A 27,353-nucleotide genomic window follows, 5' to 3' on the forward strand; every position below is an offset into this window, starting at 1 on the left:
TTCAGCACGTTACCTTGCAGAACGCTGTCCTCTGTGTCCAGCCTGATGATCTCAGTCCAGGATTCCTGCAGGCCAAAAGAATCCCTCCTCTGGCCGTCATCCCCAGGAGTACAAAGGCCACAAGCATCCTCAGGCCGTGACTCCTCTCCCCTCTCATCTGTAACACAACAACCCATGTGAGATGAATCAAGCCCAGAATCCCTCTACCCAAGAGCAGACCCAAAGCCCTCCATCCCAAAACCAATGGAAAGCTCCCTATCACTGGAGGTACCAAAACCACTTCCTCCTCTAGTAAGGCCATGTAGTCTCCTCTGACTAGGCGAAGGAGGCACGACTTTGTCCCCTGATGAATCTAAACAAAGAGGGACATATCCCCTAAATCCTCCCACTGATCAAGCCCACCTTGAGAACCAGAGGGGTTTCCATCTACCCCACAAACCTCATTTGAGGGAGCGGAGCCCCCCCAGCTAACCTCTAGTGTCACATGACCCCCAATATCCTGACCTGAAACTAAGTTATCCCCAACTCGTTGGCTGAGCTCTACCACACCATCCCTTTCCACCACCTCCGGAGTAGAAGGCCTTATGGCTGCCCTACCCCCAATCTCTACCACCTCAGGCCCAGATAGGCCGTCACCTTGGTCCTGCATCCACCGCTCCTTCGACATCACAATCCTTCTGTCAGGCTGTTAAAAGGCCTCTTACCCCCAGCAATGCTCCTCCTGACCAGAATGGGGGTGGCCTTCTGCTCCAGCTTACTGCCGCTCACCCTCACCAAAGTTGCTGACCCATCCAGGCTCATGTGACCACTCGCGGTCGGCTGTGGTCCTCCAGATCACTAACCAGGACTGGGGCTACATCTCCTTCCCCAGATCTCTGCACTTATTCAGGCTAATGTGGACAGGGGGCCTTGATCGACGGACCGGGCGTGACCTCACCACCACCGGATCACAGACTTCTTCACCTTGCTCCAGCAAGGACCGGATACTGCCCTCAAGCCATGTAGGGCCACGCTGCTCGGTAGCGCTCCTCAGTTGTGCCAGCATATCTTCTAAGGACTGGAAAAGCATGCAGTCACTGATGGTAGCTGCTGTGACCTGCTGCTTTTCACGCTCAGCCCCTTAAGTATGGCCTCTTTACACTTCACCCCCTTTTCCATCTTTCACCCACCCACCAAAGGGGGCCTCTTCCTCCCCCAGGTCAAAGTCCCCACCAGATTGAGCTCCGCTCCTTCCAGGGACCATCTATCTGTACAATGTCAGGTCTGGTATATTCTCTAAATATTTTCCCCCTATTAAAAGGCACAGTGTAGTTTAAAAAATAGTTTTTAATGACTTGTTATACCAGCTACAGAGTATATAAAATGCATGTGAAATTATGTTTATTTTTGTATGTGAGATAGCTGGTTTTGTTCTCTGAAATCCCAACCCAATTAAATCCACTTCCTCTTGCTCCTGTGGATTCCATGAAGCTTTACCATGGATAGTGCTCACAGAGTGTCTGTTGCACCATGCAGGTTCTGGGATTCCTCTCCTGATGGCAGGCAACCTGAGCAAAGACCATATGAAGAGGATGATGGAGCACTGGATTCCTCCATCCACTGCAATGGTGGGTTATTCTCAGTGCGGTTTGTGGATGATGATGAGGCTTTGCATTTTGCAGGCAGGCCTAGCACGGCTGTAGTGGAGCAAGGAGGCAGTCAAGGGGTTGGTGAAAGTGAATGTGTGGCTAGTCCTTTGCGCTTGCGGGTGCTAAAAAGGCATCAAGCACCTGTCCCTTCTCGAGGTACACCCCTCTTGGTTTCTGTTTTGCAGAATTGGCATTGACTGGTGCTGGTAGTATTGCCAAGGAAGGGCTCAAAGAAGTAACCTGGAGTTTGGAGAGCCAGCAGTGGAGAGACCCTCTAATTCCTCTGTAGTGTCCGTACCTCTTGGTCCTGCAGCTGGCAGTGGTGAGCCTGCTCCCTTTTCTGTTTTTCGTGGGTATGATTCTTCCTCTAGTGATTCAGGTTCTGAGAGTAATAGGTCCTTGTGGTTGGTAGCGAAGGGTCACAAGAGGATGCTGAAGATACATGACAAGTATGTAAGCATCTTCGAATTTTCGGCAGAAGCATACCACCAAAATGAGATTGGTGAGGATGGTACTGGCCCGAAGAAGGTGAAGAGAATGGATACGTTTGATGAGTGGCAGCATTGCTTTCGAGTCTTCTCGTCCTGCTACTTGGAAAAGTGGCCTGAAATATATATATGGGCACCATTGACAGCATCCAGCGGAAGTACAGTGAAAGAGTCTGAAGGGAATACAACGTGGCCTTCTACGAGAAGATGGCAGGTAACCCTTTACTGGATTTCAGGGCATTTGGCGTATTTAGGCCCAGAGTGGCTTCCTTCACCGACCTATGGGACCGGCAGTGAAGTGTCATGTCCGCCTCTTTGTTTTCAACTGCGGGCCTCTGGGGTGTGTGCTAGAAGTATCAGAAGAAGCAATGTGATCGTGGGTCAGCATGCTCCTTCGAACATGTGTGCGAGTATTGTGGGGGCTCCCACTATGTTGCTGACTGCATCAGAAAGAAGGACCAGTAAGGAGACCAAAGCAGTACACAGGGCACTTTTGCAGGTAAGGGTGGCAACGCCACTGAAGGTGCACAAAATTGAACCTTGGTTAGCCTTGTACTCGGATCTGCAGGCCGCTAACCTGCTTGGGGCAGGGTTGCGCCATGGTTTTGTGATTCCAGTTTAAGGTAACTTTTTTGGGATTACAAGTTCACCAGAATTTGAAATCCACATATCAATACCTTGCAGCTATTCAGGAGAAGGTTGGCAAAGAAGTGGCCTAGGGAAAGGTGGCCGGTCCCTTTAGTGAATTGCCAATACAGGGGTTGGTGATTTCCCCATTGGGCGTGGTACCTAAGAAGGAGCCGGGTAATTTTAGCTTTATCTAACATCTTTCTTTCCAAAAGGCTGCTCTGTCAATGACCCTGAACTTAGTACAGTGCATTACCAGTCCTTTGATGAAGAACTCCATCTTGCACGGATGGTGGGACAGGGGGTGTTGATGGCTAAGCTAAATGTGGAGTCTGCTTTTTAGCTTCTCCCGATTGATCCTACTTCTTTCAGGTTGATGGGCTGTTCTATCTCCTGTGCTTACTTTGAAGCTTTTAGCCCTTTCTTGCTTTGGGCAGTGGCTTCTGTAGATGGGGATGATAGGATTGCTCACTACCTGGATAACTTTCTCCTGATAGGCTGTCCACAGACTGCCAATTGCGCAACCTTGATGGATGTCGTGAGTTTGCTATTGACAAAGTTTGGTGTTCCTTTCGCTGAGGATAAAACTCAAGGACACTGTACATGCCTCATGTTTTTTAGAATTGAAATTGACTCAGTTGTGATACATTGTTGTCTGCCGGCTGATAGCACCTTCATGTTCCCTGAAAGGCCTTCAATCATTATTGGGCCTTCTTAACTATGCAGGTTGAGTAATTACATAGGCAGAGTTTTCAGAGAAGGATAGAACATCAAATCTGTCTTATTAGTATGACTGCTGAGATGGTGGATGATCTTTGGGCGTGGGAACAGTTTCTAATTGAGTTTAATGGCATCTGGGCCTGGAGGAAGGAGCCTATTTCTAATCAGGTGCATCATCTGTTCAGGGATGCAGCTGGTTCCCATGGTTATGGCGCATACATGGGTAGAGACTGGAGTGCGAAGCCTTGGGCACGAACCTGGATCGAATGGGGTTTGACACACAATGTGTGTTCACTTGAGCTGTTCCCCATTGTTGCTGCCATTCAGATTTGAGGGCAGCATCTCAGCGTGGTTTTTTACATCAACCGGTTGTACAGATGATTCACTACTTGAGGCACCTGGTGTTAAGATGCCTGTAGCGGAACATAGACTTATGGGCACATCACGTCCTGGGGTTTCAGAATTTAGTGGCTGATACTCTTACCCATTTTAAGTGGGATATGTTTAGAGCAGCCGCCCCTAGAGTGGTGGCTAATGGTCTTCCTTGCCCTTCATTTGTATGGTAAATGGTGTTAACTGTCTTTGCTTCCCTTGATTTGCGCATCTTTGTCTCCAGCGGCGTGGAATACATATGTGAGGTAATGGAGGGACTGGGTCTGCTCTTGCGATCATTAAAGATTTGCATCTTATGAAGGTGAACAGTCGTGGCTTTTGCAGTGACTTGCTGAATTGCTTGGTAAGAGGGTGACAAAAGGAGCGGTTTTGTCAAGGTTAGCGGCCTTGTGTAAATTTAACTTTTTTGATGTTTCAAGAATGCTCCTTATCCGCCGATGTTCGTGAGCCGATCACTGCTGAATGGCTAGTTACCTTTATGAATGCCCTGCCCGAGGTGTGTTCCTCAGAATTAGAAATTGCCCTGTTCACTATGGCGTTAAGGCTGGCCATCCATGGTGCTTTGCGACTTGGGGCATTATTGTCTCTTTCCAAGACCGCGGTCTGGGGTAGGATCTTACGGGAGCATGTGCGTCTGGCTGGAGATGCGGTGCTCATATATTCTGAGCGTGAAGACCGACAAGGATGGTAGGGGTATATAGTTATCCCTTTCTGCTCAGCAGTGTGTCTGTTGTTGCCCTGTGGCGCTACTGTCTGCCTATTTGGAGGCTCGTCCAGATGGTTTTCCATGGTTTTTGATTCACAAGGACACATGTCTAACTATCCACACCCAGGTTTCCAGGTTCAGGAAAGTCCTAGGCTGAATGGAGCAACAGGTGGGTCTTGACCCATTGTGTAATGCCCCTCATTTTGAGTGGGTGCTGATACGACAGCCGCAGAGTTAGGTTGGTCTGTGGACCGTATTTGCTGATCAGGCCTTAGGCGGTCTCAGAGGTAAAGTGCCTACGTCAGACCTCTGCAGTTATTTTTTCAAATCTGCCTGCATTATTGCAGGACGCCTCCAGGAGGTGGGAAAAACCTCAAGTACTTGTAATTCATTTGGGCGGCAATGATGTGGGTGCTTTCTTTACTCTTAATTTAATTAAAATCATACAAGTAGATCTGTGTGGGCTTAGAGTGTGGTTGTCTGGTGTGCGGATTGGATGGGCCAAAGTTATCCCGGGATCAATGTGGAGGCATCATGGTGTGCCATAAGGCAGCCTTTCAAGTCAGGCAGAAAATTGAGACATGAAGGTAGTGAGGGAGCTCAAGGGTTTTATTGTTGGACAAAGGAATATTTCGGCAGCTAACAAAAGTCTTTGTCACCTGAATGGAGTCCACCTAATGGACAAGTATATTGACTTATTTTTAGATAACATTCAGCATGCTCTTCTACATTGTAATTGTGTGTTGCAACAAGAGTCTGGCCTTATTAGTGGATCTGTCCTCTTGTGGCGGGGGGAGTCTGGGCCCTATAGTTGTTGACTGTAGGAGGTTGAGTGATGGCCATTTTAGGAAAGGCAATGTCCCCAGGCTTGAGCCTGGGGGTACCCTGACTGGGTTGTGTGTAGCTGAGCTCCGCTTGTTGTTATCAGCTTTGGTCCCGTGACCATCTCCAGAGCAGGGGTTTCTATACTTAAGCCCGATTGTCGCCACCTGCTTGGTTATTTATTTATTTAAGAACTGCAGGTTCTTCTCATTGTTCATCAATAAATGTGATCCACAGGCCTTATATTCATTTACCTCTTGTTTCAGTGAGTTTTTTCCTAGTTATCTAGTTACAGTTAAATTGGTTAAGTTATTCTGTATTTTTTAGTTATAGTAAATTACTCAGGAGGATAGAGCATTTAATCCCTTAAACCTTATAGGAGTGTAGATGTGTTATATGACAGATGTATTTGCAATGTTTAATTTATCTGTATTGTAAAATTTTATAATATGTCATGTCTTGTCATGATTGTAAAAATCATGTATTTTGCCTTTGCTGTGTTTTTTGTAAAAAAAAAATTAGGAAGAAGATTTTGTATATTGCATATACATCTATCATATACCCCTAATTCTAAAGCTCGCCACATTGTGGATGTTTCGATCATCAGGGCCTTAGAGAGAACAATAAAAAATTAAATATTTTTGCGCATCTCTCCTACTCCCTACTGGGAGTGTAATTTCGTCTACTAGCTATGATTACACAATTTCTCTATTGCCAATACTTAAAAGGATAGTACACTCAAACAAAACTACTATACATGTTAAGGATATTTGTAATTTGTACCTTTTAAATATTTTCTTTAGTTTTTTGTAATTTGTCCTGTAAAATTATTATTAAGCCAAACCCATTATTAGACTCATTACGTTAGTCCTATAATGATGTTCTACCTAGGTAGAAACATCATGGCGGTCTGCATGCACATCAAAACTGTCTACACACTAACTCATGCGCAGATTCAGTCCCTCTGTCATTACCCTTGTGGCGAGTCATGATCCAAGCAGGGAAGACATGTGGATCATGAAGTCAACGGCAGACGGAGTGATGCACTAGAGCGCTGAAGTTTCACGGCAATCGGATGGGGCAGAGGAAGAAATACCAATATCGATCAAGGTAAGTATACCAAGTACACCTAGACCAGTGATGGTGAACCTTGGCACTCCAGATGTTTCAGAACTACATTTCCCATGATGCTTGGCTGGACTGCAGTGTGCCTAAGCAGAGATGTAGTTCAGAAACATCTGGAGTGCCAAGGTTCGCTATCACTGCCCTAGACCAACGAGCACATTAAATAATTATTATACATAATACAAAGCCTAGAATGGCCTTTTCAAAAATGGCTGCTGAGCGTGTTTGCTAATACTGCGCATGCAATTCCCTTTAATAACAAATGCACAGGCGATATTTAAATGAAATGGGCGCAGACGCTTCCCTATTGGATGGGGAACAGGAATTCATTTTTCATAAACTCTGCCTATTTTTATGGGCAGTCCTTGACGCTTGGTTTATGCGATTTAAAAAGTAAATTTAAAGGAATTTAGAGCTTTGTTTCTGCAACAAAGTCATTTTATTTTATTAAATGTATATATATATATATATATATATATATATATATATATATATATATATATATATATATATATATATAGTGAGTTAAGTGCACTCTCACAAACAGTTAATTTAAATGCCAGGGTGCTAGAGTAAGGATAAGATATGGCAAGCAGGAAACAGCACTCTCTTATTAAATGACGGTTTGGGGAATACACCCCTTCATCAGACCAATGTTACATACAGTGACACAAACATTTATACACTTACATAAGACCCTCCCAAGGCAACCAGATTTTGGTAAACAACACAGTGTAAAACATAGTAAAATATGCCCGTGGAATACTTAATCCTATGTAGGATTCAGATATGCTTAACCTATCCTAAAGCGTGACAAACAATAGTGGCACAGGAATCAGGGATATATTGAAAATAATACAAAAACATTGTTACAATCATGTACATCAAAGTAATAGCCTACACGCATAATCCTAAATGCAAGTACAGATGCATCAGATACTCTTGACCAAATGTGGAATCCAAATATACAACCAAATATAGCTTGAAATGCCAGGGTAACTTCAAACATAGATTCCAATGAACACCAAACAGGCCGTGGGAATCCGGATCCCCCGGTGTGATAAGCATGACATATGTCACCCCTAGCAATGAGCAGTAATTTACATGCATCGGAATACATAGTCGGTAAGATCAAAAACAGCACTACATAGTTAGCAAAGCCAATTACGGGACAAATATGTAAGTGTAACTAAAACATACCGAGACTTCCATCTACCGGCTAATTACGGCCCCAGTGAAGGAGGGATTACAGGCCGTGCAGTGTAGGGAATATTAAAAAGTGGTTGATAGATCGAGCTGCAATGCGCATGCGTATCACGTGAAGTGCGCCACCCACTCTGGAGGGATAGAGCCATAGGATAGGGAGAAAGGGGCAAGCCCCTATGTAGTTAAATGCGGACGTGTAACTGGGTTTCCCGGCTCAAACACTGGCCAATATGTGTCATCTAAACGCAGTATCGCCAATCCAGCTCATATACTTAAACATAAAGGGGCCATCTGTTAATCTGCAGGAAAAATGACAAGGATCACATTGCATGCGAGAGTTGACTAGCATATGAGTAGCATCGGATACGATCTATGTGATAGGCTATTGACCCCAAGGAGGGAAAATGATTATGTGTGGCTATCGTAACCATATAAACAGGGAACCATAAATATATCTGCAGCACCAGATAAGGGCTATGTGTCAGCCTGATGACCATGAGGGGAAAATGATAAATGATGCAATAAGAGTGGCTGATATAACAACATCCGAGGGACCGATAACAGAGAGGAGGGACCATTAACAGATGTACTGCATCAGATAGGGGCTACATATCAGGTAGAAGACTTCACGGGGGGAATGATAATTCCTTATTTAGGGGTGGCCACCGTGGTTTATACCTACCGGGGGAATATTACAGGGAAATAATGCAATAACGAAGGGGTCATAAGCTACTGCCAGAACCATAATGCAGGGAACTTTAAATCAAAAGTGAGGGTAGATATATGTATATCAACATATCGCAAAAAGATCAGGATAGTGACATCAGTAAGAAATCCTGAGACCACTACCCCAAAATAACAACCAGTCAAATGGAAATATACTGATGCCACAGTAGAGCACACTAATGCCAGCAGTGGCATGCAATGCTCAGACACTCAGAGTGCCAAGGGTACAACAGTGAATATACACATAGGGGGGTATCAAAGATATAGTCAATGTTGAATGTAGGGACTTGTGTAATATCACAGGAAGCAATGCCAGTCAATACCCATATTCAAACCCCTTGGGTGAACCGTGTCAAGTTTGTAAATCCACTCCGCCTCTTTTTGTAATAGCAGCTTACCCCGGTTCCCACCCCGGCACAGTGGACGGACATGGTCAATTAGTTTAAACCTTAAATCTGCCACAGTGTGGCCTTTTTCCATGAAATGCCTCGCCACAGGCTGGTCACTTTTCCTTTTATCAATGGCAGTGCGTATGGCACTTCTGTTGTTTGCCATCCGCTTCTTAATGTCGTCTGAAGTCTTGCCTATATAGAAAAGGCCACAATTACAGTTTAACATATATACCACGTACTTCGTGGAGCATGTAAGGTAGTACTTGATCTTAAACCTCTCGTTGGTATGTGGGTGCCGGAATTGGCTGCACTGGAGCATCGAATTACACGTAACACAGCTAGGACATTTAAAGGATCCTTTCTTAGTCGTGGTTATACCTTTGCTATAGCTGTTGATAGGGTCTGTCCTCATCAGAATGTCCTTTAAGTTTCTGCCCCACTTGTAGCCAATCCTTGGTGGACCGTATCCATGGTAGGATAATGAGACATCAGACTCAATGTCCCAATGTTCTTGTGTTGGGAGTATAAGTAGTAATGAAGTTGATCTTACTCTTGGTGTCCTTGTCAGTATAATCAGCATTTAGATCCAATCTCGCCCCCTTAATGAGACGATTATTGTATCCTCTGTTCCTGAATCTATCCTCCATTTCTTTAAGATGGATATCTCGTCTCGTTCCTGATGTGTTATTACGGATCACCCTCAACTTTTGAGCCTTTGGTATCGCTCTGATTAGTGACTTTGGGTGGTAACTCGAAGCATGCAGGAGTGTTACGATCAGTTTCTTTTTTAAAAGAGTGTCTGGTGCATCTGTACTCGCATTTAGGATTATGCGTGTAGGCTATTACTTTGATGTACATGATTGTAACAATGTTTTTGTATCATTTTCAATATATGCCTGATTCCTGTGCCACTATTGTTTGTCACACTTTAGGATAGGTTATGCATATCTGAATCCTACATAGGATTAAGTAGTCCACAGGCATATTCACATCATTGTATAGGTATTGTTTTAAACAGTTTTGTTTGCTGGAGTTTGTCTACATTATTTGTTTATACTATGTTTTACACTGTGTTGTTTACCAAAATCTGGTTGCCTTGGCCTTTGTGTCACTGTATGTAACATTGGTCTGATGAAGGGGTGTATTCCCCGAAACGTCACTTAATAAATTAACTGTTTACCAAGACCAGAGAGTCCTGTTTCCTGCTTGCCATATATATATATATATATATATATATATATATCTATCTATATCTATCTCTATCTATCTATCTATCTCTATCTATCTATCTCTATCTATCTATCTCTATCTATCTATCTCTATCTATCTATCTCTATCTATCTATCTCTATCTATCTATCTCTATCTATCTATCTATCTATCTATCTCTATCTATCTCTATCTCTATATATATCTATCTATATATATCTATCTATCTATATCTATCTATCTCTATCTATCTATATCTATCTATCTATCTATCTCTATCTATCTCTATCTATCTATCTATCTATATCTATCTATATCTATCTATCTCTATCTATCTATCTATCTATCTATATCTATCTATATATATCTATATCTATCTATCTATCTATCTATCTATCTATATCACACACTGTATATATATCTTTTATTTCTGTACTATTGTAACAATATTTCTAACCCTTGATTATATAAACTTTGTTTATTCAGTATTTACAAACATAATAATTGGGAACAAATTAAAAGGAGAAATTTATTTTAGAGTGCACAGTCCCTTTAACCTCATACAAAAACACATGCACTGAAAATGGGTGATTTGTGTATTGGCTGCAGTATTTTTGAAGTGTGGCCTCTGTTCCATGCTAAAGGGATATGAAACCCAAACAATTTATTTTGTGTTTCAGACATGTATTTATTTTTGTTTTTACATGCTCCATTCCCATGATATTCTTTGTTGAAGAGATATCTAGGTAGGCATCTGAAGCCCTACATGGAAGAAAATAGTGCTGCCATCTAGTGGGCTTACAAATGTATAATATTCTTGAAAAACTGCTGCTTTATAGACTCCTAAGCTTTACATCCCTGCTTATCAACCAATATACCAAAAGAATGAAGAGAAAATGATAATAGAAGTAAAATAGAAAGTTGTTTAACCACTTAACAACCAGCAACGTACCATGGTCTTTAAATGGGGCTGGCTTTTTTAATTAATGCAGCTCTCACCGCCAGGAGCAAGACGGTGCTATTCTAGGAGGCCTGCTGGAGGGAGGTTTTAAAAGTGCATATTGGCGGTGAGACCCAAACTATTACGGGACGAAAAACGTGGTCATTAAGGGGCAAAATCACTTAACTTTGCTCTCCCCCGTTTCTATTTCTACTCCAATACACAGACCTTTTTTTTTTTTTTTTTTTTTTTTTTTAGAGAATTCGCTACTGGCAGCCCCTGTGAGTGCTGGTTTTTCACGTTCCTTTAGGTCAGTGAGTCACACCATGAAGAAAATGATTTTAACATAATCCACAGCAGATAAATAAATAACTTAAAGAGACATTAAACCCACATTTTTCTTTCATGATTCAGCTAGAGCATGCAATTTTAAACAACTTTCTAATTTACTTCTATTATCTAACTTGCTTAATTCTCTTGATATTCTTTCCTAAAAAGCATATCTAGATAGGCTCAGTAGCTTCTGATTGGTGGCTGCACATAGATGCCTTATGTGATTGGCTCACCTGTGTGCATTGATATTTCTTTAACTAAGGATATCTAAAGAATGAAGCAAATTAGATAATAGAAGTAAATTGGAATGTTGTTTAAAATTGTATTCTCTATCTGAATTATGAAAGAAAAATTTGGGGTTTAATATCCCTTTAAGACACACACTCAGTGAAGAAACATGTTCCGAAATTGACAATCCATATAGAGGCATAAACACCTTTAATCAAGTCAGCCGTCTTATAACCGTGTTAGACTCTGTACATATCGTAATATAGGTGTAAAATAGTGTATCCCAACTCTCTGTGTAAAGGTAGTGTTCCAGCTCTTACCACGTCAAACGCTGGCTCGAAGTAGGCTCCTCCCCAGGATCAGGTAAGTTGCAACAAAGCGATCCCCTGATATCACCGTTAACTGTGTGAGCACAAATAGATCCCGACAAGGTAGTGGAATACTCACACGTCTGGAAGGGAGAATCCAATCAAGAGCCGCTCTCTGTGTAAACGGCAGACGATAAACAGAGGGGATACTTATGGCTTTTCCAAAGCACCTTTAAAGGGACATGAAACCCAAACATTTTCTTTCATGATTCGGATAGAGAATACATTTTTTTTTTTTTTTTTAACATGATTTTTATTAATTTTCACAATTTATACAGCAATGGTGCAAGACAAGTTTCAATCACATAAATCATTATACATTGTTTTTCTTGTTTTTTATTATGTTATTTTAATAGTTACACAGTTAGAATTGGACAATTGCCATTGCATTAATAAAAAAGATAAATGCTTTCCTGTCTTGTAAAAGAACCAAAGAAAAAAAGGGAGAGGAGAAAAAAAAAAAAAAGGGGGGGGGAGGGGGGGACCCAAATAATTGATTCCACTCTCTACCCTCCTCACCAGCTGCCCAACATCACTAGATCGGTATTTCTAAAAGGGAATATTAAGTACTCCACTTCAGAGGGTGAGAAAATCTTAATAAACTTTGCCCATTTGTCAAAAAGACTTCTTATTTCCCTTTCTGGATGTAGTGCTGTAGCTTTCTGTTCGATTAAATATTGCATCCTAAGATAATTTTTAACTTCGGGAATTGAAGGTATTATCGTATTTTTCCAGTTTTTAAATAGTAGATTTCTGGCCGCTAGAATGACTAAGTTCACTATTTTGAAGTCTGAGAAATTGTTTGTCTTATCAACCAGGAAGATGGTGTGGAGCATTGTTATTTTAAAAGGGGCAACTTTCACAATTTTATTTAACCAATATTCTATTTTGTACCAGAATTGTAAGATTCTTGGGCAATCCCAAACCATGTGACCCAAATCCGCAGCTTGAAGGCTGCATTTAGGGCACTTGTTAAAGTTCAAGTTATACCATCTGTAACCCCTCTCTGGTGTATAATATATTTGATAAATGAGTTTTAAATGTGACTCTCTCCAGGTCTCAGCCAGGGTTGTTTCCATTGCTAATTGAATTGACCTGGCTATTTGTGAACCATTGTTTATATTAACCTGATTTCCCCATTTCTGTGCTAATCTCGTTAAATTTTCATCTCCTTTATGGGAGACGAGAAGATTATACCATGGAGTTATTGAAAACAATCCAGCCTTGTTTAGAGATACCCAATTATCCAACCTATCCCACTTCCATTTCCATCTATGTTTGTTGATTAGTTGCCAGGCATAATGCCTGGTTTGTAGATACATAAAGAATTCCTGATTTTAATTCTTCAAAGGACTTAATGTTTCCTGAGTCATGTTTAAAAAAACTGCGAAATTTTTGTTAGTCCTTGATTATGCCATCGTTGTAGTATCTGGTCTTGTGTTCCCTCCTGGAATTCTGGGTTGCCTAGGAAAGTTTGATATGTTGGTACTTGAGTATTTACCTGTATATGAGCACCGATTTTTCCCCAGGCTACTAATATCGTGTATATAGTCTTTAAACCTTTTATCCGCTTAGGTACTTGATGGAGAGGAATGTGTAAAAGTGAGACTGGTGATAGCGGGTTTATCAGACTCTGGTCTAGTTCATAGTCAGTAAAATGGTTTGATCCAGCTATCCAATCTGTCGCTATTCGACCCAAAAAAGCTAAATTATATAAATAAAGATCAGGGAGGGCCATTCCACCTTTTAATTTTGGGAGCGATAATCTCTTCAGGGAGATTCTAGGTTTCTTAGCTTGCCATATGAAATGGCGGAGGGCTGTGTTAAACCTTTTAATATCATATGTTTTTAAGATAAAAGGTAGATTTTGAAATAGATATCCTATTTTGGGCAGTAAAACCATTTTGAACAGAGCTATTCGACCTGCTATTGAAAGAGGGAGATTTTGCCAGCTCCTCATTTGTTGTAGTATTTGCTGTATAATGGGAGTACAGTTTAATGTGTACCAATCCAAGGGATTTGCTGATATGTTAACTCCGAGGTATCTAAATGATTTAGAAACTATTTTAAATGGGTTATCGGTAAGAGAGTTATTTTTTATCCTTAACCACATCAGTTCTGATTTGGTGCTGTTCATTTTATAACCAGAAAATAGGCCAAAAGTCTCAATTATATTTAACAGCTTGGGAATATTTTTGTTAGTATTCGCTATATACACCAGCAGGTCATCCGCGTATAAGGCTACTATAGCCTTTTTCTTGCCAATTAAAATCCCCTCGATTTTTTGCCTTATTTTTATAGCTAGGGGCTCTATTGCCAAGTCAAATAACAAAGGCGATAGTGGGCAACCTTGTCTTGTGCATTTTCCTAGCTTGATCTTACCTGAGACTTGACCATGTATGATTAGACTCGTAGATGCTTGTGTGCAGATATTTTTGACTAAGTTGAGAAAGTTATTTGACAAGCCGAATTTAGTTCGTGTATCGAATAAATGGAGATGATCAACACTGTCGAAGGCTTTTTCGGCATCTATTGCGATTACTGCCGCATCTGGATATGTGGTATGAAAATTATCCTCAGAGGATTTAAAATGCTCGACAATCATGAGGAGTTGTCTAATCTTAGCCGCTGAACTGCGATTATTCAAAAACCCGGCTTGGTCATTATGAATGACCTTGGGTAGACCTTTTTGCAACCTCCTGGCTAAAATAGATGTGAATATTTTATAATCGGAATTGAGTAATGCAATTGGTCTGTAAGATTCTCTTTTTTGCGGGTTCTTTCCAGGTTTTAAGATGAAGATAGTATGTGATTCTAAAAAATTAGGTGGAATTTGGGCATTTTCTTGAAAGAAGAAATTGAACAGGGTTGTGAGATGAGGAGCAATCTCCTCACTTAAGCTTTTGTAAAACTCGTTAGGAATTGCATCTGGACCTGGTGTTTTCTCCAGTTTTAACTCAGATATTGACTGCAATACTTCTGGTTCAGAGATTGGTGCATTTAAGTTAATTATAAAGTCCGCCTTACCTTTTTTGATAGGTAGATCAACCCAGAAGCCTTCTTGCGCTACTTTATCTGATACCGATGGGGCATAAATATCTTTATAGTATTGAAGAAATTAATCTAAAATTTCCTCTGTTGAGGTTAACTGGTTATTTCCCACCTGTAAGCATTCAATCAAGTTTGATTGTCTGGAATTTTTTACTAGACTTGAGAGCATTCTACCACCTTTATTCCCGTATTTATACAGCTTAGATTGGTATTTTAATTCAGATTGTACTGTTTGCGTAGTAAGATAAGTGTCGCATTCCTTTTTTACTCTGATATATTCATTCCAGTTACCTTTGCTGGAGACGCTCAAATAGCTATTGTATGCATTGGTGACTGAAGCTAAGAGTTGACTTTCCTTTTGTTTAGATTCTCGAATTGATTTAGCTGTGTATGCTATAATTTCTCCCCTTAAGACCGCTTTCGCTGTCTCCCATAGGATTGCGGGGTTAGATACCGAGCCTTCATTTAATCTAAAGAATTCCTCTAATCTGGATTTTAACCAATCTCTAAATTTTATATTGTTACTTAAATGTTTGGGATAAAAAAAGCGTGAGCCAACAGAGTGTTTCCTTTGGGTTGGAATATCCAACGCTATTGGGGCGTGGTCCGAAATGCAAATTTCTGCAATGGTGGCTTTTGACCCTGCTTGGACACACTGATCATTTATTAATATGAGGTCTATTCTAGAAAGGCTCTTGGTGGCTCTCGAGTGGCAGGTAAATGCCTTAATGTGGGGATTCTGTATCCTCCAGATATCTCTTACTGCTAGCGTGTGCTGTAAATTTTTGAATAATTTCGTTTCAAGGTTGTCTTTTTTTGTTTTTCTAAATTTTCCTTTATATCTGTGTCTATCCAAAGAGAAACATGGGGCCATATTGAAATCCCCTGCTATAATTAATTGACCCTCACTGACCTGTAAAAGTTGTGCTTGGAGAGTGTCCCAAAAGTGATAATCAATAATGTTCGGAGCATAGAGATTACAGATGGTATATATCGAGCCCTGGGATTTTATTTTTAAGATCACGTATCTACTACTCGAGTCGATTATAGTGAGCAATTTTTCGTATACTAACCTCTTCCCCAAAAGAATCGCAACTCCTTTTTTTCTATCAGGTGATGGTGCGGCTATAACCTCAGCTATCCAGGAGTTCTTTAATTTTATAGATTCCTCTGTATTTAAGTGTGTCTCCTGTAGGAGTGCTATGGTAGTATTTAATTTCTGTAAGTGAGATAAAATGGTTTTTCATTTGATCGAAGAAGTTATGCCCCCTATATTCCATGATGTGATTCTTATCATGTACTTCCTATACTAATATGGGCAAGAGTCCTTAACATTTGAGAAAAGGTGGAGTTATCCTAGATAAGAAATACGAGTTAAGGTTTGGGGAGGAGGAAGAGAGGGAAGAAGAAAAAAAAAAAAGGGGGGAGGGAGGGAAAGGGGGAGACAGGAAAGAAGACTTTATTTGTAAGTCTTTATATAAAAAATAACACAACATTTTTAATTCTAAGATAGTTAGATCAACATTCCTATCACTACTGTTTAAAGCCAAAATCTTCTAATTTTTTTACTGCTTCCTCAACAGAGTCAAAAAAGTAAATTTGTTCGTTGTAAATTAACTTAAGTCTCGCGGGGTAAACAACGGTTGCTTGCCAGCCTTCTTTGATTAGTTTCCCGCATAGCGGGGTAAGTTCTCTCCTCTTCCTGGAGGTCTCTATTGAGAAGTCCTGGAAGAGGAGAATCCTGTTGCCTTCATACATAATTGGTTGATTTTTTCGAAAGTGCTGTAAAAACATTTATCTTGGAAATTTAAAAACCTTGATATAATTGGTCTAGGCCTATTAGTATTGGGTACATTGTCTGGGGTTCTCCCCAGACGATGGACTCTCTCAATTATGAAGGATGATTGATTTGGGGGGATTTTTAGCAATGAGGGTAATATTTCAGTCATAAATTTCATATGGTCTTCTTGTTTAAAGGGGTCGGGGACTCCAATAATCCTCAGATTATTTCTCCTAGACCTATTCTCTAGGTCATCTATTTTTGCTTGGAGTTTCTTAATCTCGTCTTGATTACTTTCTATCAAAGGTATATAATTGTTTGTCGTGTCTTCAATATCAGAGACACGTTGCTCGACTTCCTGTAACCTGGTAGAAAATTGTCTAATTTCTACTGTAAGAGATGCTAGGTCTTGTTTAATCTCATTCCTTAAAAACTCAAACTTTGATGAGATAGCTTCTAGTATACTAGCTACCAGATCTTGGTTATCTTGCGACACTGTATTTTTCTGGGCTTTTTGGGGTGTACCTTCGTTGATGTTTTCGGCCAAAACTTCTGAAGGATTCTTGTTCCTACGTTCTCTATTCTTGGTTGCCATGCCCGGATTGTGTTTGGGAGTGACAAATTTATCCATTAAGTGAGGGGGGAAAAAAGAAAAGGGAAAGAGATCGGTGTCTGGGTGTGATGATTATAAGCCCATGAATTGGGGTGACGTGAAAGGGAAAAAAAAGGGGGGGGAAGGGGGGTGAGGGGATTGGGTGTGCAAAGGAAGTGAAGTGAGGAAAATTAAACACAAAAGCTCCTAGTGCGAGTGAACGTGCTCATAAAAAATAAGAAGTGAGAAGTGAAAAAAAAAAAAAAGAGTGATTGAATTAGAAAACATAATTTATGCTTACCTGATAAATTCCTTTCTTCTGTTGTGTGATCAGTCCACGGGTCATCATTACTTCTGGGATATAACTCCTCCCCAACAGGAAATGCAAGAGGATTCACCCAGCAGAGCTGCATATAGCTCCTCCCCTCTACGTCAGTCCCAGTCATTCGACCAAGAATCAACGAGAAAGGAGTAACCAAGGGTGAAGTGGTGACTGGAGTATAATTTAAAAGATATTTACCTGCCTTAAAACAGGGCGGGCCGTGGACTGATCACACAACAGAAGAAAGGAATTTATCAGGTAAGCATAAATTATGTTTTCTTCTGTTATGTGTGATCAGTCCACGGGTCATCATTACTTCTGGGATACCAATACCAAAGCAAAAGTACACGGATGACGGGAGGGATAGGCAGGCTCATTATACAGAAGGAACCACTGCCTGAAGAACCTTTCTCCCAAAAATAGCCTCCGAAGAAGCAAAAGTATCAAATTTGTAAAATTTGGAAAAAGTATGAAGTGAAGACCAAGTTGCAGCCTTGCAAATCTGTTCAACAGAGGCCTCATTCTTAAAGGCCCAAGTGGAAGCCACAGCTCTAGTGGAGTGAGCTGTAATTCTTTCAGGAGGCTGCTGTCCAGCAGTCTCATAGGCTAAACGTATTATGCTACGAAGCCAAAAAGAGAGAGAGGTAGCAGAAGCTTTTTGACCTCTCCTCTGTCCAGAATAAACGACAAACAGGGAAGAAGTTTGGCGAAAATCTTTAGTTGCCTGCAAGTAGAACTTGAGGGCACGAACTACATCCAGATTGTGTAGAAGACGTTCCTTCTTTGAAGAAGGATTTGGACACAAGGATGGAACAACAATCTCTTGATTGATATTCCTGTTAGCGACTACCTTAGGTAAGAACCCAGGTTTAGTACGCAGAACTACCTTGTCTGAGTGAAAAATCAGATAAGGAGAATCACAATGTAAGGCTGATAACTCAGAGACTCTTCGAGCCGAGGAAATAGCCATTAAAAACAGAACTTTCCAAGATAACAATTTTATATCAATGGAATGAAGGGGTTCAAACGGAACACCCTGTAAAACGTTAAGAACTAAGTTTAAACTCCATGGCGGAGCAACAGCTTTAAACACAGGCTTGATCCTAGCTAAAGCCTGACAAAAGGCCTGGACGTCTGGATTTTCTGACAGACGCCTGTGTAACAAGATGGACAGAGCTGAAATCTGTCCCTTTAATGAACTAGCTGATAAACCCTTTTCTAAACCTTCTTGTAGAAAGGACAATATCCTAGGGATCCTAACCTTACTCCAGGAGAAACGTTTGGATTCGCACCAGTATAGGTATTTACGCCATATTTTATGGTAAATCTTTCTGGTAACAGGCTTCCTAGCCTGTATCAGGGTATCAATAACCGACTCAGAAAAACCACGTTTTGATAAAATCAAGCGTTCAATTTCCAAGCAGTCAGCTTCAGAGAAGTTAGATTTTGATGTTTGAATGGACCCTGTATCAGAAGGTCCTGTCTTAGAGGTAGAGACCAAGGCGGACAGGATGACATGTCCACTAGATCTGCATACCAAGTCCTGCGTGGCCATGCAGGCGCTATTAGAATCACTGATGCTCTCTCCTGTTTGATTTTGGCAATCAATCGAGGAAGCAGCGGGAAGGGTGGAAACACATAAGCCATCCCGAAGTTCCAAGGTGCTGTCAAAGCATCTATCAGAACCGCTCCCGGATCCCTGGATCTGGACCCGTAGAGAGGAAGTTTGGCGTTCTGGCGAGACGCCATGAGATCTATCTCTGGTTTGCCCCAACGTCGAAGTATTTGGGCAAAGACCTCCGGATGAAGTTCCCACTCCCCCGGATGAAAAGTCTGGCGACTCAAAAAATCCGCCTCCCAGTTCTCCACTCCCGGGATGTGGATTGCTGACAGGTGGCAAGAGTGAGACTCTGCCCAGCGAATTATCTTTGATACTTCCATCATTGCTAGGGAGCTTCTTGTCCCTCCCTGATGGTTGATGTAAGCTACAGTCGTGATGTTGTCCGACTGAAACCTGATGAACCCCCGAGTTGTTAATTGGGGCCAAGCCAGAAGGGCATTGAGAACTGCTCTCAATTCCAGAATGTTTATTGGAAGGAGACTCTCCTCCTGATTCCATAGTCCCTGAGCCTTCAGAGAATTCCAGACAGCGCCCCAACCTAGTAGGCTGGCGTCTGTTGTTACAATTGTCCAGTCTGGCCTGCTGAATGGCATCCCCCTGGACAGGTGTGGCCGATAAAGCCACCATAGAAGAGAATTTCTGGTCTCTTGATTCAGATTTAGAGTAGGGGACAAATCTGAGTAATCCCCATTCCACTGACTTAGCATGCACAATTGCAGCGGTCTGAGGTGTAGGCGTGCAAAAGGTACTATGTCCATTGCCGCTACCATTAAGCCGATCACCTCCATGCATTGAGCTACTGACGGGTGTTGAATGGAATGAAGGACACGGCATGCATTTTGAAGCTTTGTTAACCTGTCTTCTGTCAGGTAAATCTTCATTTCTACAGAATCTATAAGAGTCCCCAAGAATGGAACTCTTGTGAGAGGAAAAAGAGAACTCTTCTTTTCGTTCACTTTCCATCCATGCGACCTTAGAAATGCCAGAACTAGCTCTGTATGAGACTTGGCAGTTTGAAAGCTTGAAGCTTGTATTAGAATGTCGTCTAGGTACGGAGCTACCGAAATCCCTCGCGGTCTTAGTACCACCAGAAGGGCACCCAGAACCTTTGTGAAGATTCTTGGAGCCGTAGCCAATCCGAATGGAAGAGCTACAAACTGGTAGTGCCTGTCTAAGAAGGCAAACCTTAGATACCGGTGATGATCTTTGTGGATCGGTATGTGAAGGTAAGCATCTTTTAAATCCACTGTGGTCATGTACTGACCCTTTTGGATCATGGGTAAGATTGTCCGAATAGTTTCCATTTTGAACGATGGAACTCTTAGGAATTTGTTTAGAATCTTTAAATCTAAGATTGGCCTGAAAGTTCCCTCTTTTTTGGGAACCACAAACAGGTTTGAGTAGAACCCTTGTCCTTGTTCCGACCGCGGAACCGGATGGATCACACCCATTAATAACAGATCTTGTACACAGCGTAGAAACGCTTCTTTCTTTATCTGGTTTGTTGACAACCTTGACAGATGAAATCTCCCTCTTGGGGGAGATAATTTGAAGTCTAGAAGGTATCCCTGAGATATGATCTCTAGTGCCCAGGGATCCTGAACATCTCTTGCCTAGGCCTGGGCGAAGAGAGAAAGTCTGCCCCCCACTAGATCCGGTCCCGGATCGGGGGCTTTCGGTTCATGCTGTCTTTGGGGCAGCAGCAGGTTTCCTGGCCTGCTTGCTCTTGTTCCAGGACTGGTTAGGCTTCCAGCCTTGCCTGTAACGAGCAACAGCTCCTTCCTGTTTTGGTGCAGTGGAGGTTGATGCTGCTCCTGTTTTGAAATTCCGAAAGGGACGAAAATTAGACTGTCTAGCCTTAGCTTTGGCTTTGTCTTGAGGTAGGGCGTGGCCCTTACCTCCTGTAATGTCAGCGATAATTTCTTTCAAACCGGGCCCAAATAAAGACTGCCCCTTGAAAGGTATATTAAGTAATTTGGACTTAGAAGTAACATCAGCTGACCAGGATTTTAGCCACAGCGCCCTACGTGCCTGTATGGCGAATCCTGAGTTCTTAGCCGTAAGCTTGGTTAAATGTACTACGGCCTCCGAAATGAATGAATTAGCTAGTTTAAGGACTCTAAGCCTGTCCGTAATGTCGTCTAGCGTAGATGAACTAAGGTTCTCTTCCAGAGACTCAATCCAAAATGCTGCCGCAGCCGTAATCGGCGCGATACATGCAAGGGGTTGCAATATAAAACCTTGTTGAACAAACATTTTCTTAAGGTAACCCTCTAATTTTTTATCCATTGGATCTGAAAAAGCACAGCTATCCTCCACCGGTATAGTGGTACGCTTAGCTAAAGTAGAAACTGCTCCCTCCACCTTAGGGACCGTTTGCCATAAGTCCCGAGTGGTGGCGTCTATTGGAAACATCTTTCTAAATATTGGAGGGGGTGAGAACGGCACACCGGGTCTATCCCACTCCTTAGTAACAATTTCAGTTAGTCTCTTAGGTATAGGAAAAACGTCAGTACTCGCCGGTACCGCAAAGTATTTATCCAACCTACACAGTTTCTCTGGTATTGCAACGGTGTTACAATCATTGAGAGCTGCTAAGACCTCCCCTAGTAATACACGGAGGTTCTCCAATTTAAATTTAAAATTTGAAATATCTGAATCCAATCTGTTTGGATCAGAACCGTCACCCACAGAATGAAGCTCTCCGTCCTCATGCTCTGCAAGCTGTGACGCAGTATCAGACATGGCCCTAGTATTGTCAGCGCACTCTGTTCTCACCCCAGAGTGATCACGCTTGCCTCTTAGTTCTGGTAATTTAGACAAAACTTCAGTCATAACAGTAGCCATATCTTGTAATGTTATCTGTAATGGCCGCCCAGATGTACTAGGCGCCATAATATCACGCACCTCCCGGGCGGGAGATGCAGGTACTGCCGCGTGAGGCGAGTTAGTCGGCATAACTCTCCCCTCGCTGTTTGGTGAAATTTGTTCACATTGTACAGATTGACTTTTATTTAAAGTAGCATCAATACAGTTAGTACATAAATTTCTATTGGGCTCCACCTTGGCATTGGAACAAATGACACAGATATCTTCCTCTGAGTCAGACATGTTTAACACACTAGCAATAAACTTGCAACTTGGTTATAATCTTTTTTAGCAAAAACGTACTGTGCCTCAAAGAGGTACTAAACGATTAAATGACAGTTGAAATAATGAACTGAAAAAAAAACAGTTATAGCATCAAACTTTAAAACAACACAACTTTTAGCAAAGGTTTGTTCCCATTAGTAAAATAACAATAATTAAATTTGACATCAAAATTACAGAGCAACGTTTTTTATTCACAGTCAATATAAAATTCTCACAGCTCTGCTGAAAGAATCTACCTCCCTCCAAAGAAGTTTGAAGACCCCTGAGATCTGTCAGAGATGAACCGGATCATGCAGGAAATATAAGAGTAACTGACTGGAATTTTTTGATGCGTAGCAAAGAGCGCCAAAAAACGGCCCCTCCCCCTCACACACAGCAGTGAAGAGAAACGAAACTGTCACAATTAAAAGCAAACAACTGCCAAGTGGAAAATAATGCCCAAATATTTATTCACTCAGTACCTCAGCAATGTAAACGATTCTACATTCCAGCAAAAACGTTTAACATGATAAATACTTATTAAAAAGATTAGTGACTTTTAACAGAGTAGTTCCGGTGAAATACCATCCCCAGAATACTGAAGTGTATACATACATGTCATTATAACGGTATGGCAGGATTTTCTCATCAATTCCATTCAGAAAATAAAAACTGCTACATACCTCAATGCAGATTCATCTGCCCGCTGTCCCCTGATCTGAAGCTTTTACCTCCCTCAGATGGCCGAGAACAGCAATATGATCTTAACTACTCCGGTTAAAATCATAGTAAAAAACTCTGGCAGATTCTTCCTCAAACTCTGCCAGAGAAGTAATAACACGCTCCGGTGCTATTGTAAAATAACAAACTTTTGATTGAAGTCATAAAAACTAAGTATAATCACCATAGTCCTCTCACACATCCTATCTAGTCGTTGGGTGCAAGAGAATGACTGGGACTGACGTAGAGGGGAGGAGCTATATGCAGCTCTGCTGGGTGAATCCTCTTGCATTTCCTGTTGGGGAGGAGTTATATCCCAGAAGTAATGATGACCCGTGGACTGATCACACATAACAGAAGAAAGAAGACCAGGAAATGGCGATTAGAATATGTAGTGCAGAAAACCAACGTTTAAGCGATATGAACCCCTCTTGGACCTCAAAGTGTCTTTAATAATTGATAAATATAACCATTAGCTATAGGTCTTCCCTGTCGCCTCTATTTAGATTTGAGAAGATCACTCAGAGAAGATTATTTACTCACAGTTATGCAATGAGATATCGTGTACTTATATACGAGTCACTATATATACCTATTTGAATAGATTCCCCTTTGAATAAGTCTATATTTTCTTAATATTATGCCCTTATATCTGTTGGTTCTTTGCTTGCTTTAGGGTGTTAAGAAAGAAATCTCTATTAAACCAAGTTTTTAATATCCCCTTTTTTTTCCTTTCTTTTCCCCCTTTCTTTCTTCTCCCCTCCCTCCTTCTCCTTATTCTCCTTCTCTGCCCCTTTTCTTCTTTTCTCTTACTTCTCCTTTCTTTGAATGGGATTTCAGCTCCCACCACAGTGTTTAAACCATAAATCCTAAAGGAGTACCCTCTGATCTGGACACAGTGTTCTTATGATACTTATTTTTGGAACCTCTGCTAGCCCTTTAAGAAATTAGCTAACTGTTCTCATAGAAGGTGAATTTTGCAGGAGATGAAGGAGAACACCAAAAATATAAAACACTTATAAGAGAGCACAGACAATATGTAAGCCGTAAATATTTAAACAAACAAAGGGAGTATGGTGTATGTCCTTATAAATGGAAAAAGATAAGTCCTGTTGCCTGAGAGGGTGAATCAAGTTAGATCATATAAACTTGTAGATTTTATTAAACTCTCAGGTTGCTTCAGGCAAACTGTTTGCAAGTCTTTTTCCTCTTAGGCTTGCCTTCCTTTCTTTCTCTTATTCCCTTTTCCTTCTCTCTTGTCCCACTGATGTCTTCTCTCTCTTTTTCCTTCCCCCTTCAGTTCTTCCCTTATCACCCTGTTCTCCGCAGATTTATTTTACTGACAAACCCCCTTATGGGCTGAGAGGTAATGTAAATATTTGACAAATGAGTCACAAGTGGCTTAGTCCTAAGGAAAATTTTTAGCTGACCCCAGGTTTGTTAATTTCTTTAACTGTTATGCCTCTTGAAATTTTTAGTTGTCCCCCTTCAAGCTAATTTGAGCCGATGGCTCGCACTCACCCCCTCAACATGATGGCCTCCGAGAGCGGATCTTTCCAGTCAGGATTTTGTATAGGAGCCAGCGGGTAGTTTCAAGGCAGGACCTCCTCCAGGGTTTCCTAAAGTCTTGCACTTTGTGTTCGGGGCCTCTGATCTGTCCTCTCTGCCGTAAGGTAAAGATTTCAAGCTGCCCTCCTCTCCTGGCGTCACAAACTTCCACAGCAAGACCTCCTCACAGCACTGGTGAGGAGGCAAAACGATTGGAGAAGGGAGGCAATCCAAAACAGCAATCCCCAGCAGGTGCCTGCGTCAGGGCAAGTCCAAGATCCAAGCAGGCGGAGATTGCCAGCAGTAGGAGCGGTCCCAAGGCACGGGCAGACGGCGACTACCTGCGGGGTCCACTGGGGTGCAGGCACACAAACTCCTCCTCGCAACAACGGTGGGGAGGCAGATCAACTTAGAGGGGGGGGTAGTCCGGGCTAACAACTCCCAGCAAGTTGCCAAGGTAAATAGCTCCCCGCTCGCAGCACCGGTGGGCGGGGAGCACAGATCCAAGATGCGAGCAAGCAGCGCCTGTCCAGACTGTCCGCTGGCGTGCAGCGATATCCAAAACTGTGTGAGAGGGGTGAGTGACACACAACCGGCAGTAATATGTGTGTAGCGAGTGGAGGAAGGATGTTAAGACACAAAGGCTCACAAAGTCTGGTCTAGTGGGGGATCTTTCTAAAGATTTTCAGACCATAAAGGGAGCCTGGGGGATCCACCTTTTATCCCAGGCTCCGGGTATAGAGTTCTGCTTAGCGCTGTACTTGTTTGCGCTATGGGAAGAGTCACCAGTTTTTAAAACAGCAAGGGTGTCTGCAGCTAATTTCTCCCTGCTAAGGAGTAGGGATTCCTGGCGCGAATTCCCGCCACTTAGGACAGCTGCAGGAGTGTAAGATCTGCTGCTTGTGCACAAGCTCATCCTCTTCCTCCTCAGAGCATCTAGAGAATACATTTTTAAACAACTTTCTAATTTACTTCTATAATCTATTTTATTTCATTATCTTGGTATCATTTGTTGAAGGAGCAGCAATGCACTAATGGTTTCTAACTGAACACATGGGTGACCCAATGACAGTCAGTATATATATGGAGCCACCAATGAGTTGCTAGAACCTAGGTTCTCTGCTGCTCCTGGGCTTACCTAGATAAACCTTTCAGCAAAGGATAACAAGAGAAGGAAGCAAATTAAATAATAGAAATAATTTGGAAAGTTGTTTAACATTGTATTCTCTATCTGAATTATGAAAGAAAATTTTGGGGTTTCATGTCCCTTTAACTTGAAATTAATAAGCAAATCAGTAGAACAGCAAACTCTGCAGACAACTATATAAGGCAAGGAAAGGTAGAAAGGTTAAAAGTGCATTTATTTGTAGAATAGTTAAAAACACCAAGAGCACAGCAGAACAGACCTGAACAGCTGACGCGTTTCTTCCTGCCTTAACGGCACTTCATCAGAGCTACAGCACAGGTGTCACAGTTTAAATTGCCTAAGGAGGTGTTCAGGTAAACCAATCAGAAACGTATTATATCAAACTTACTTATTAACCTCTTAAATTTCAACAGAAGAACATACATATATATATTAAAACAGTGAGTGAAAAAATTGATATCTCAAATAAGATGGCAATTTATCATACATATCTTTTCAATATAACTACACATATATATATATATATATATATATATATATATATACATACACACACACATATACACACACACAGGTGTATATATATATATATGCTATTTGGACTTTTGAGATATATATATATATATATATATATATATATATAGATAGATAGATAGATAGATAGATAGATAGATAGATAGATAGATATATATAGAGAGAGAGAGAGAGAGAGAGATCGGAAAATATGTAGCTGACACAGGCTTAAAAGACTCTTATCTGAGCATGAGTAAAAAGCACAAGTCTGATACAACCAAAAACAATTTAGGTAAGTAGTCGCAATTGTCAAGGTACCATGACAGAAATTCAAATACACATTATTATAAAAGGCAAATATTATAAGTATATGAAGTGTAACCCTATACATAATAACAAAGACAATGCAACTATTTACACTAACAATATGTATGAGCAAAATTTACAGAACATCAGCGCATCAAATGGCAAGGAAAACAATGACACATTAGAGACTAGGAATAGTCTATAAACAATTTTATTGATGCCCTTAGGGGATCCAGTTTTTTACGTGTATATTCAAAACACCTCTCTTTTGCAGAGTGCTTGAAACCCTATATGTACCGGTTCCATACCTTGGAAACTGAAAGCCTCACTACCAGCATTATGTTTAACCGTTTCCCGCCGTTATGCCGTTGCTAGGCTTTAAAGCCGTTATGACGGAATACAACGTCATAGCCAAAGGCTGTCCTGAAGCCAACTGCCCCCCAGACCCAATCCCATAATTGAAATCTCGTGATCGTTTGCACGATCGCGTGATTTCAATTTGTTTACGTCGGAACGTTGTTCCGATTTAGACTTTATAACCCAGTCACGAAAGGGTTAAAGAAATGTTTGGCTACAGGTGTTTTCGGGGTCTCTGCTTCCTCTCACCCTATCTTTTGACATTCTTGAAGCGAGTCCAACGTATTGAAAATTGCAAATCTCACAAGTGACCAAATAAACCACATAAGTGGATTTGCATTCAATACATTGTCT

Source organism: Bombina bombina, chromosome 7 (genome assembly GCF_027579735.1).
Source record: "Bombina bombina isolate aBomBom1 chromosome 7, aBomBom1.pri, whole genome shotgun sequence".
NCBI classification, from domain to species: domain Eukaryota; kingdom Metazoa; phylum Chordata; class Amphibia; order Anura; family Bombinatoridae; genus Bombina; species Bombina bombina.